Source organism: Ornithorhynchus anatinus, chromosome 11, assembly GCF_004115215.2.
Source record: "Ornithorhynchus anatinus isolate Pmale09 chromosome 11, mOrnAna1.pri.v4, whole genome shotgun sequence".
In the NCBI taxonomy this organism is placed as follows: Eukaryota; Metazoa; Chordata; class Mammalia; order Monotremata; family Ornithorhynchidae; genus Ornithorhynchus; species Ornithorhynchus anatinus.
In genome coordinates this window covers 22,420,490-22,433,412 of record NC_041738.1, presented here as the reverse complement: position 1 = coordinate 22,433,412, position 12,923 = coordinate 22,420,490, and the positions used below count along the sequence as shown (strand labels likewise).

Genomic DNA, 12,923 nt, shown 5'->3' with positions numbered 1-12,923 from the left:
TGCTTGGCACATAGTAAGCGCTTAACAAATGCCAACATTATTAATCCCCATTTTACAGATGAGGTAACTGAGGCATCAAGAAGTTAAGTGGCTTGCCCAAAGTTACACAACTGACAGGTGGCAGAAACTGGGATTAGAACCCAGGACCCTGACTCCTAAACCTGTGCTCTTTCCACTGAGCCATGCTGCTTAGGAGTTGTATTATTAGTAGTAGTAGCAGTGATAATTAAAAGAAGAATAATTGTGGTATTTGTTAAGTGCTTACTATGTGCCAGACACTCTTCTAAGTGCTGGGGAAGATGCAAGATAGTCACATGGACACAGGCCCTGTCCCAAAATAGGGCTCACAGTCTTAATCCCCATTTTACAGGTAAGGGAACTGAGGCAAAGAGAAATTAAGTGGCTTGCTCAAGGTCACACAGCAGACAAGTGTGAGAGTCAGGATTGGAACCCAGGTCCTTCTGACTCCCAGGCCCGTGCTCTATCCACTAGGCCACACTGCTTCTGTTACAAACCAACAAGGCACCACATCCCCTATAATTGTCATCTGCTTGTCATATGACTCAGTCTGTTGCTGTCCAGATGCCTGCCACCCAGCTCTCTCTCCATCCTTTCCCCAGTCCACTCCTGAGGAAAACCATACCAAAAGGCTCTGCTCTGGAAGAAGGGATGAGGAAAATATATGAAAGACAAACTTAAAGGAAGGGCAGCTTCCTATTAGTTAATTTCTAAATAACTGACGACAGGAAAAGAGCATAATATTCTCTTCCCTGCCCACTGTTCCTTCACACACTCCACCTTCAGAGGCCTCCCAGGATTCGAAAAGTACCACCTCCCTCTTCCCCCAGCTCCTAGTCCCAGGATCAGGCAACTTTGTAATTTAAACTATGAAGAGCATTGATTAGGAGATGATGTAATCTGCTCGATTACAGGATCATCTTGAAAGATTTTGCCTGATTAACGAATCATATTGCAAAATGTGCCAATCTGTCATGGAACTGTAGTGTGGTTTAATGAAAAGAGCCCTGGATGGAGAGACAGAAGGGCTAAATTCTAGCCTCAGCTCTACTCTTGTCCTGTTGTGTAACCTTGGACAAGTTACTTAACCTCTCTGGACCTCAGTTTCCTCATCCTATATAATGGAGACAAGATATTCTCTCTCCAACCCTCTTAGATTGTGATAAAGATAGTGGGACAGAGACTCAATCCAATCTGATTATCTTTTATCTATTCTACCACTTAGCACACAGAAAGCACTAAAAGACCACAATCATTACTTGTTATGAATGAACATAATTCAGCATGGAATTTGTTAATATCACTCTGTTGTAGTGTTCTTTCCCAAGCACTTAATACTGCTTTACACACAGAAAGCACTCAGTAAATACGGTGTGCTTCCTATGTGCTGAGGTAGATTTCAGACACACTGGTAGTAAAGGATGCTGGCTTCCTCCTCCCCATTTCCTGACCCTCAAAGATTTCTCAGAGTCCAGACACAGTCTTTGTGTGTCCTCTCCCCTCGATCTCCACACCAGCAGTGGACTTTCCCTTCACAGATACCTTGGTCATCAGAGAAATGCTCAGACACCCACTCCCAGGAAGCTTTTCCTTCTGTATCCCACGGCTGGCTTTAGAGTTTCAGGGGAAGGGGAGAAAGGGAGAGCAGGAGTGAAGAAGGCAAAGAGAAAAGCAAAGACAATGGTAGTTAAGTGGGTCTGGGAAGGGCAGAAAGGGTGACTTAGAGAGGGTGCTCAGATAGGGACTATGTCCGATCTGAGTATCTTGGAAGTACCACAATGCTAAGTATGGTTCTTGGCCCCTGGCACCATCATTAGCTTGGAAAAATGATGGACAGACAGAACATATAGAAGGACAGTCATTCAATAGAGTACCTTGAGCCTCAAGTGTGTGTGGATGGAACAGTGTACAAGGCTCAGTTATTGCCAAAAAGAGGCTTTCTGGCTGAGGAACCCCAAGTAATGGGGTGAAGAGGCATCCCAAGGGAAGCATGGAGTCCCCTTAAGCAGCTATTTGGGGGTTTGCGGTAGGCTAAGGGGTATCTGAATAGTGTGAACCTGGCTCTCTGTCCTATCCTTCCCTTCCAGCTTTCCAAATGTGTCTAGATGCAAAGTAGAAGATATACTGGTATTCTCTCCACCCTCAGCTCCACAGCCCATATGTACATATCCATAAATGATTCGTTTATATCAATGCCCGTCTACCCCTCTAGACTGTAAACTCCCTGTGGCAGACAATGTGTCTTCCAACTCTGCTGTATTGAACTCTCCCAAGCAATCACTTGGTATGGTGCTCTGCACACAAAAGGTGTTTAGTAAATACGACTGATTGATTGCTATTGGTTGAAGCAGAATCGGGTCAGCGGTGATGGGAGTCCTCAGGGAAGGGTCATGAAATAGAAAAGTTGGAGAATTTCTGCTGTCAAGTACAAGACATTCACCCCCTCCGGCAATCGATTTGCAGGGGAAATCACAGCCAAGGAACGGGGAACAGCCTAATGGGGTGAACACAATAGTATACAGAAATGGGGTCAGAAGTTTCCACGTGCCTTCAAGCCCTCTCTAGTCCCTGGACATAGGATTTGGAAGGAGTACCATAATTCATAATCCTGAAATGCATGGACGGATAATTGCCCTAATCACTGGAGAAACATGGTTGAAATCTCCTGAAATAAGCCATAAAACTCATTACAAGATAACAAGATTCTATCTATTCTCAGAGGTCACCTTAGAGCTCTGTAGGTCAAGGAGTTAATCACCTCATTCAGTGGCAGCAACATAGATAAGAGGCCTGTGTGTGTGTGCCTGTGTGGGTGTTGTGTGTAGGGCCTGCATGAGATGTGTGTGTGTGTTATCAAATCTTTCTGGCCTCCAATTGTTGGAGGCATTCCTGGCATTGACACATCTCAGAGAAGGTGGGGAAGAAGAGTTTGACTTAATGCTACTAATAATAATGACAGTATTTGGTAAGTCTTTTTACACACCCAGCACTGGAATGGATATGAGATCAGATCCCAAACAGTGTCTGACATGGATCTCACGATCTTAAAGGGAGGGAGGGAAGGGATTTAATCCCTATTTTTCAGATGAGGGAATTTGAGGCTAGAGGAGTTAAGTGATTTGCCCAAGGTCACCAGAGGGCCAAGAGCGGAGCTGAAATCAGGACCTGGGTGACCCGACTCTCGGTCCCACGTTATTTCCAATGGACCATGCTGCTTCTCTGACATTTCTGATTTTCCCCGGAGTTAAAATAAGGATCCTGGAAGGGAGCTTGGCTAGTGTGGCGAGAGCAGCTGCCCACCTAAGTTCTTCTTCCTCTTCTTCTTCTGCTTCTTATTGTTACTGTTATCATTTATTATTATTATTATTATTGTTGTTTATATTTCTTAAGTGCTTGCTATGTGCCAAGCACTGTTCTAAGATCTGGGCTAGATGCAAATTAATCAGGTCACCTTCCACCTTCCACCTTCCAGCAGACGCCACATCTCCCCTTCGCTGATAGAAGGATAGGCCCTGGATTGAGATTCCCACTGGTGGGTGAGCATGGGTGTGACTGTGGGCATGGCATCCGTTCTCTGGGTCCAGATGTGGCCCCTGCCCAGGGCTGCATTAGGAAAGGAGAGCTGCAGGAGCCAGGCAGCCATAGCTGGGCAGAGCTTGGACAACAACAGCATAGACTGGGGTGCGGTCCAAGGGATCAGAGCCCCTCACTTTCTCCTCTCTTTTCTCCCCACCCAACGTGGCCTGCTGTCAATCATCTGTGGCAGGAGTCAGGGTGGTGGCTACCTGCCTTTCTCCAGCTCTCTGCCTGTGTGTTTTCATTCATTCATTCATTCATTCATTCATTCATTCAACTGTATTTATTGAGGGCTTACTGTGTGCAGAGCACTGTACTAAGTGTTTAGAAAGGACAATTCAGCAATAAAGAGAGACAATCCCTGCCCACTATGGGCTTACAGTGTAGAAGGGGGAGGGACTAACACTAAAACAAGTAAACAGGCATCAATGGTATCAATATAATAAATAGAATTATAGATATATACACATCAAAACAAGTAAACAGGCATTAATATAAATGAATGTAATTATAGATAAGTACACACATACACAAGTGCTTTGGAGCAGGGAGGTGGGTAGAGCAAAGGGAGCAAGTTGGGGTGATGGGGAGGGGAGGGGTAGTTGAGGAAAAGGAGATGCTTAGTCTGGGAAGGCCTCTTGGAGGAGATGTGCCTTCAATAAGGCTTTGAAGCAGAGGAGAGTAATTGGCAAATTTGAGGAGGGAGGATGTTCCTCGCCAAAAGTAGGATTTGGGCTAGGGGTCGGCGACATGACAGGCAAGATTTAGGCACAGTGAGAAGGTGAGCACCAGAGAAGTGAAGTATGTGGGCTGGGTTGTAGGAGAGAAGCGAGGTGAGGTAGGAGGGGGAGAGGTGATGGAGAGCTTTAAAGCCAATGGTGAGGACTTTTTGTTTGATATGGAGGTGGATAGGCAACCACTGGAGATTTTTGAGGAGGAGGGGTGGCATGTCCTGAACATTTCTGGGGAGAGGCAGGAGGTTGAGAGGTTAGCAAGGAGGCTGATGCAGTTATCTAGGTGGAATTGAATGAATGATTGTATTAATAAGGTAGCAGTTAGAATGGAGAAGAAAGGGCAGATTTAAAAGTGTCCATCCACTTCTTTTGTTGAGAAACTGAGACCAAGGGGGAGATAGTGGTTTAGTTGGATGATGGCAGACATCAACAGTAATAATGATAACAGCAATCATAATTATTTTCATTAATTAAGCACTTACTCTGTTCTAAACACTGTAACTAAGGGGTGGAGTTGATACTGAATAACTAAATCGGACACAGTCCTTGTCTCTCAGAGGACTCACAGTCTAATGTAGGAAGAACTGGTATCTTAACCCCTATTTTATGGGGGAGGAAACTGAGACTCAGAGAAGTTAAGTGACATGCCAAAGGTCACAGAGCAGGACCAGCTCCCTGCCTCCAGAGAGGTAAATGCTAACTGACAAAGTGTCAGGATTAGAACTTGAGACTTCTGACTCTTATTCCTGGGTTCCATCAATTGGACCATTTTGTTTCTTAAACTAAAATAACTAAGAAGAGAATCTAAGATCTCCTCAGCTTTCTTCAGTTCTACTACTCTCTCACCAGGGACTTTTCTTTAAGTTTATTTGCAAGGCCAATTTCTATCCAGCTTCCTGAATAAGCATTCATAAAGATTTACTGTGATAGATATCATGTGGGTAGTCATTGCTTAATGAATCCTCAATAAATATGTTTTTAATAATCAGAGGATGTTCACTTAACATACAACAACCATCCCATAAAATCTTTCTCTGTATATCTAATGGAGCCACATGTTAAACAGCAACTGGCTATTAAAATAATTTGTTGAAGAGAATTACCAACTGTCTATGGAAGAACTGATGCAGACATCTTCTGGTGGTAAATCTTTAAAGGAGATGTTGTATTAACTAGTCCCCTGCTGGAACAGAGGGCTCCAGACTGTGGCCAGAGATTAGAGAAGTCTGTAGAAGTTTATCATCCATCAAAGCCCTCCTCACTTTCTGGAACTCTCTCCCTCTTCACTTATAAGAGGTTCCTGCTGTCTTCATCCTCAAAGCCCTTCTGAAATCACATCTCCTCCAGGAGGCCTTCCCCGATTAACTCTTAATCTCTTCACTTTATAATCCCCTTAGTGCCACTTTAACACTGCTATTCTACCTAAACGTTTGAGCACTCACCTCACTCCTGCCACATCTATAATACTCAGGAACATATCTACATACTCTGTGACAGAGTTCTGCTACCTAGGCAGCACACTGACCAATGATGCAATGATAGTTAAGGAAATATAAAACAGAATCAAAAGGGCCAGTACAGCATTTGGGAGACTGTCAAAAAGACAGTTGTTTCAGGCTCCAGACCCAAACTGAAGAGCTATAGAGCTAGCGTGTTCTCCAACCTTCTTTATGGCTGTGAGACCGCCACCATATCTGGGTCCTCGAGTAGCGGTTCCACCAGCATCACTTACTGGCTAGACTCAATATCAAATGGGCAGGCTGAATCACAAACAATTGAGCAACTATTTTCACTTCTCCATGCCTCATTTATCTCATCTGTAAAACGGGGATTAAGACTGTGAGCCCCACATGAGAGAGGGACTGCGTCCAACCTGATAACCTTTTATCTACCCCAGTGCTTAGAACAGTGCTTGGCACATAGTTAGGGCTTAACAAATACCATAATTAGTATTATTATTGTTACAAAGTTCTGGAACAGAGTTAGTCTTCTGGTTTTGAAACCATGCTCACCTTGATGCAGCTGCTCTGGATAGAACTTGTGAAAGAATGAGAGATACCTGCTGTATAGAAAGCCACACTGGAAAACCAAAAGCATGGATGGCAGAGAAAGTATTTTATAGTGTGTCTAAAAGGAAACCTCAGACAATGATATATCTCACCTGAATACTGAGACAATTATTATTGTTATCATTATTGTTAGCAATAAAAACAATAATAATAATTGTGGTATTTGTTAAGTGCTCAGTATGCATAAAGCACTGATCTAAGCACTGGGTTAGATATAAGGTAATCAGGTTGTCCCATGTGAGGCTCACAGTCTTAATACTCATTTTACAGGTGAGGTAACTGAGGCACCGAGATGTTAAGTGACTTGCCCATAGTCACACAGCTGACAAATGGAGGAACCAGGATTAGAACCCATGACCTCTAACTCCTAAACCCATGCTCTTTCCACTGAGCCACGCTACTTCTCTGCAGTTCCTGTCCAACAGTCTAAGTAGGAGGGAGAACAGGTACTTAATCCGTATTTTACCGCTGAGGGAACTGAGGCACAGAGAAGTTAAGCGATTTGCCTAAGGTCTCACAGCAAGCATTAATCAGAGTCATGATTAGAACCTTAGTCCTCTGACTAAGAGCCCGTGTTCTTTCCACTAAGCAACACTGCTTCTTCCTGAGGATTGACAGACATGGCACACTGCCATCAAGAAGACAGTAGGTCACTGAGCAATGTCTTCATGCAGGAAGAAAAGCAAGTAGGCAAAAGAGAAAACAGCACCAGAAGCTGCAAAGATCAAGCACAATAACATAAGAAAGATAACTTTTGTGTGTGTCCAATATGGCTGGGATCTGAATCCTGCATTGGACTTTTCAGCTAAATATGTGCGCTTAGGTGAATTCCATCATCAGTGTTGTCTTCTTTGGATACGAAGTCAGAAGGTTATAAAGTCTAATCCCAGCTCTGCCACTTGCTTGTTGTGTGAACTTGGGCAAGTCATTTCACTTCTCAGTGCCTCAGTTACCTCATCTGTAATATGAGGATCAAGACTGTGAGCATCACCTGGGACAAAGACTGTGTCCAATCCAATTTGCTTGTAACCACCCCAGCACTTAGTACTGTGCTTGGTACACAGTTAGTGCTTAGCAAATACCACAATTATTATTATTACTATTATTGTTCTTGGTCAAAGAAGACACCATATAAATGGTATACACACACTCAAGATGCCCACACACACTCTACACACTAAATCCAAATAGTTAATCCACATCCAGGGATACATCCACATTAACTGTCCCCCCCCAAACCCCAAACTTACACAAATCCCCTTTAGCTCCTTCTTTGCTGACCACTGGGCCAGGAAATCCCCAGCAAATGGTCTGGTTCCCATGGGACAGGGCTCCCAGCTGCAACCTATAGCTGCCGGCAAATGCAATCTGTTCAATCACCTTGCTCTTTTACTACCCAGATAGACTATTTACCGGAGCAGCCTTTATTACCCAATCCCTTAAAAACTCCATAAAATCCATATATCATGGGCTGCAGCCATCCTCCTCCTGCTCTGCTCCACCTGACCTGCCTCCCTGATAACTCACCCTGGGGACCCATTCAACCGTCTTCACTCAGCCTTGCTTCCACTGATTTTCTGGGTAGGAGCCAGGGGTGACAACCAACATGACAAGGCAGGGACTATCATCTTCTAAGTTTCTTCTTTCTCTTTCATTGGGTTTCTGCTATATCTTGTTTTTCCATTTTTCACCTACCTCCTTCTTTTTATCATCTGCATTTTCTTTTTGGATTTCCCCCTTCTCAAATCTCTCTTCCACTTCTGTTCCTCGCTTTCTTCTTCTCTCTCTCTTTCATCCCTTCTTTTCCTCCCTCCTTTCACCCCTCCTTTCTTCCCACCCCATATTCAGTGTGGCTAGAGAAGCAGTGTGGCTCAGTGGAAAGAGCACGGGCTTTGGAGTCAGAGGTCATGGGTTCAAATCCCGGCTCTGCCACTTGTCAGCTGTGTGACTGTGGGCAAGTCACTTCACTTCTCTGTGCCTCAGTTACCTCATACCTCCTTTCACCCCTCCTTTCTTCCCACCCCATATTCAGTGTGGCTAGAGAAGCAGCGTGGCGCAGTGGAAAGAGCACGGGCTTTGGAGTCAGGGCTCATGAGTTCGAATCCCAGCTCTGCCACTTGTCGGCTGTGTGACTGTGGGCAAGTCACTTAACTTCTCTGTGCCTCAGTTCCCTCATCTGTAAAATGGGGATTAAGACTGTGAGCCCCACGTGGGACAACCTGATTCCCCTATGTCTACCCCAGCGCTTAGAACAGTGCTCGGCACATAGTAAGCGCTTAACAAATACCAACATTATTATTAAAATGGGGATGAAGACTGTGAGCCCCACGTGGGACAACCTGATTCCCCTGTGTCCACCCCAGCACTTAGAACAGTGCTCTGCACATAGTAAGCACTTAACAAATACCATCATTATTATTAACATTATTATTCTCCCATTCTCACCCTAAGGAGAATGAAGTGCTGGGGTAGAAATAACGTTATCAGAACAACCCCAGCCCCAGTCTCATACAGGATTCACAATCTAAGAGAGAGAGAGAGAGAAAGAAAGAGAGAGCAAGCGAGAGAGAAAGAAAAAGCAAGCAGGGATTTTATCTTCATTTTGCAAATGAGGAAACTGAGGCACAGAGAAGTTCATTCATTCATTCAATCAATCGTATTTATTGAGTGCTTATTGTGTGCAGAGCACTATACTAAGCAATTGGGAGAGTACAATATAACAATAAACAGACTCATTCACTGCCCAAAATGATTTTACAGTCTAGAAGGGGAGACAGACATGAATATATATAAATAAATTACAGATATGTACATAAATGCTGTGGGGCAGGGTGGGGCAATGAATAAAGGGAGCAAATCAGGATGATGCAGAAGGGAATGGGAAAAAAGGAAAGGAGGTCTTAGTCAGGGCTTAGTAAAGTGACTTGCTCAAGTTCAGACATCAGGCAAGGAACAGGGCCAGGATTTAAACCCAAGACTCCAGACTTCCAGTCCTGGGCTCTTTCCATTAGGCCACACCACTTCTTCTTGTCCTCCTTTGCTTTCTAGCCTTCTTTCCCTCTCACTACATGCTCTCTTTCCAATTTTCCTGTCTTCTCCTCCCCTTCCCCTGTCTCCCTCATGCTCTCTTTCTCTTCATTCCTTTTTGGAGGTTTATTTGAGGACTTTGGAAAGATAGTGATTTTCCTAAATTAGAATCCACCTCCCCTGGCCCCACTGCATTTTCAGAGAACATTCAGGAACCCAAAAGGCAGGCAGACAGGTTCTGTCCTAACTGGGCTTCAGCTGCAGGGAAAAGCATCTCTGATGAATTTCAAAATCTGTCTGCACTTTGGATGTGATCAGCCATCCCAGCAGGGGTCCCGTGTTTTACTACAAGAACAAGCGCAGAAGAGGGAAAAAAAAAAAAGCAATTTCTTTTCCTTCCCCCATGAATATGAAGCTGAATCGAGAGCGCATAAAAGTTTATTTGTCTTAGCACCTCCAGTCACCTGCTTTCCCCAAGAAGAAGGCTTTGGTGGCAGCCGGTGGCAGCCAGCGCCAGCCAGTTGCTGTCAGCAGAGGCAGTTTATCTCCATTTAGAGAACTGGGGAAATAAAGTGGCTGCTAGCTCAATGTGCAGGTGACCAGGGTTCTGTTGCTGGGGTCACTCTGAAGCCTTGAGTGTGGGAGGTGTCACAGGGGTTGGGGTGAAGAAGATGGGGGCTGGGTCACTGAGGTGGAAGTTTCCTCAGTTCTGCTTTCCCTCCGCCCACCAGGACATCCTCGGGAGTGGTACCCACCTCTACCAGCCCTGCCTGTTTCAAGCCCCACTCCCAGAACACCATCTGGGAGAAACGGTGGATAGAGCCTATTGGATGGAGATTATCTGACCCACTGAGGGGGAGAAGCAAGGAAATAGTGATGAAAGATGTTCTCAGAAGAGTAACCACCCACCCCCAAACTCTCCCACATTGGTCCAGAGTTTAAGTTCTTTGGACCCACTGGACTCCTTGAATTTCAATGCAGTCTTGACTTGGTAGACCACTTTCTTTCTTCCAGAGTCCTTTCCCAGTCATCATCTTATTTTCCCTCATAGCACCCCCATGAGGAGAGGCGAGCATCGTTCATTCTCCCCACTATATAGCAGCAGAAACTGAGACTCAGAGAAGTTAAGCAACTTGCTCAAGGTCACCCAGAAGTCCAACAGGATTGTAGCCCTGGCCTCCTGACTCCCATCCACTCTTTCCACTGGGGGAGGCTACCCTCCTTGTCCATCCCTGTGGTGACAGATTAAATTTCTCTCGGGATTTAGCTAGGGCCCAGGGTAGTCATCTAGCCTACTACCCTGCCTCTGGGAATGCCTTGATTAAAACTGACTCGTAAAGGTATCACTGGGTTACTTTTCTTTCTCAAATTCATCTTATTTGAGTGAATTTGGACAACATAGGTTTGCTCAGCCCATTATAACCTGTTGCTGTAGAACAGGAAATCTCCCATTTGCATAAACGACATATAGAAGCTCTGCCTTCTGAGCTGACCCAGAATATATAATGAATGGTCATTTTTAGCATTCTTCACAGTAATGATGGGGTATGGTGAGCAGCCCTTGAGTGTAATATATTCTACTAAGTGCTAGGGAAAGTCCATTGCAAGTGCAGTGCACTTCCTGCCTCCAGGGAGCTTACAATCCAACTGGGGAGATAGAAATAACCGGAGGATGGGGTGAAGGAAAGAATTTTTCTGTTGCCTGGTGCTCTCAGATAGTTAGCCATCCAAAGGGTGGAATTTCTGCCAGTACCCCAGTTAGGATTATAAATTCCCTGTGGACAGGGATCATATTGTATTATGCTCTTCCAAGTTCTCTATACAGTGCTCTGCACATAAGAAACCCTAAATAAATACCACCGATTGATTGATGTAAGCCTTGAGCTTGCTATTTTTTATGGTATTTGTTAATCACTTACTATGTGCCAAGCGCTGTCTAAGCACTGGAGTAAGTTACAAGATAGGCTGAACATCATCTCGGTCCCAAGTGGGGCTCAAAGTCTTAATCCCCATTTTGCAGATGAGGAAAGTGAGGTACTGTGAATTGAAGTGACTTGCCCAAGGTCACACAACAAACAAGTGGTAGAGTCGGGATTAGAAGCTAGGGCCTTCTGACTCCCAGGCCTGTTCTCTATCCATTAGGTCATGCTCCCTCTCATATTTCCCATCCCTTAATGATGCCCACCCAGAGTGGCTCCTCTCCCTCCCTGCAGCTCTTGGGGTCCAGGAGGGATCAGGAGTTAGGTGTCCACCCTTGTCACTAGCTATCCTGGTGCAATCCTTTATTTCACTGTCAGGACCAACTGACAGGGCTAATCTTCCATCCCTGGGAACTGTGAATATGCTGTCCTGATGGTAGGAGTTTTGGCAAGGGCAGGTTGGAGACCTATAGTGGGACCGAGCAGACTTTCTGCTAATGAAGGGGCAGGTGTGGCCAAACGGGGCTCTGCCAACAACCACTTGGTCCCCAGGATCCCAGGTGATCTCCCCTTCTAAACTGTAAACTCATTGTGGGCAGGGAATGTGGCTGTTTATTGCTATATTGTACTCTCCCAAGAGCATAGTATAGTGCTTTGCACACAGTAAGTACTCAATAAATACAAATGTATGAATGATCACACCTTTCGATTTTCCTCTCCCTCCACAATTTTGGGCCTGTTGGCCTGGAAATCTGCAGGAGGGGTAAATGATGAACTGTGTTGGCTGGTTTCCCTCTGCTGCTGCTGGTCCAGGGTCACCAGGCTGTGATTCGTGGTTCTGGGAGATGAGGCGATACAGTATGCTTTCAATAAATACCACTGATTGATCAATTGATTACTGGTTGCTGCCCCATCCGGGAGCCTTTGGAAAGACAGGAAATCTAGTCCCTCTTGGGTATATGGACAATAGGTAGTATTACCTGGCCATTAAGAACACTGAAAACACTTCTGGCCCTGGCCCTATCCCTTTGTCACAGGGAGGGAAGACACTGCTGTGCCCTGTGAGGGGGATGTGTGTGTGTGTGTATATAGACTGCTGGTTCTGCCCCTGGAAAGATTCCCTTGGCGCGCTCTCTCTCTATTTTTATCTCTCTCTATGTCTCTGTTACTCTTTCCCTTTCTCATTCTCTTTCTCCCTCTTTCTCTTCCCTCCCTTCTTCATTTACTCTCCCACCCTTTCTCCCTCTTTCATACACTCTTTCTGTTACTCTCTTCCTCTCATTCTCCACCTCTACCATACTTTCTCATTTTCTCTTTCCCTTTTCTTTCTCTCTGTCTTTCTTACTTTTTCTGTCTCTTTTTCTCTTCCTCACTCTTTCTTTCTCTCTTCCTCTCCCTGTCTTTATCGCTCTCACTTTTCCACTTTTTATGGTATTTGTTAAATGCTCACTGTGTGTGAAGGACTGTTCTAAATGATGGGGTAGATACAAGTTCATCAGGTTAGACACATTCCTTGTCCCATTAGGGGCTCACAATCTAAGTAGGAAGGAGGAGGATTTAATTGCCATTTTACAGTTGAG

General features: G+C 45.0%; 1 protein-coding gene across 1 annotated transcript in view; it reads left to right on the top strand.

The window, feature by feature from the left end:
* NTM (neurotrimin) overlaps nucleotides 1-12,923 on the top strand; it is a 1,126,386-nt gene that overhangs the window by 298,689 nt on the left and 814,774 nt on the right. The window lies entirely within an intron of this gene.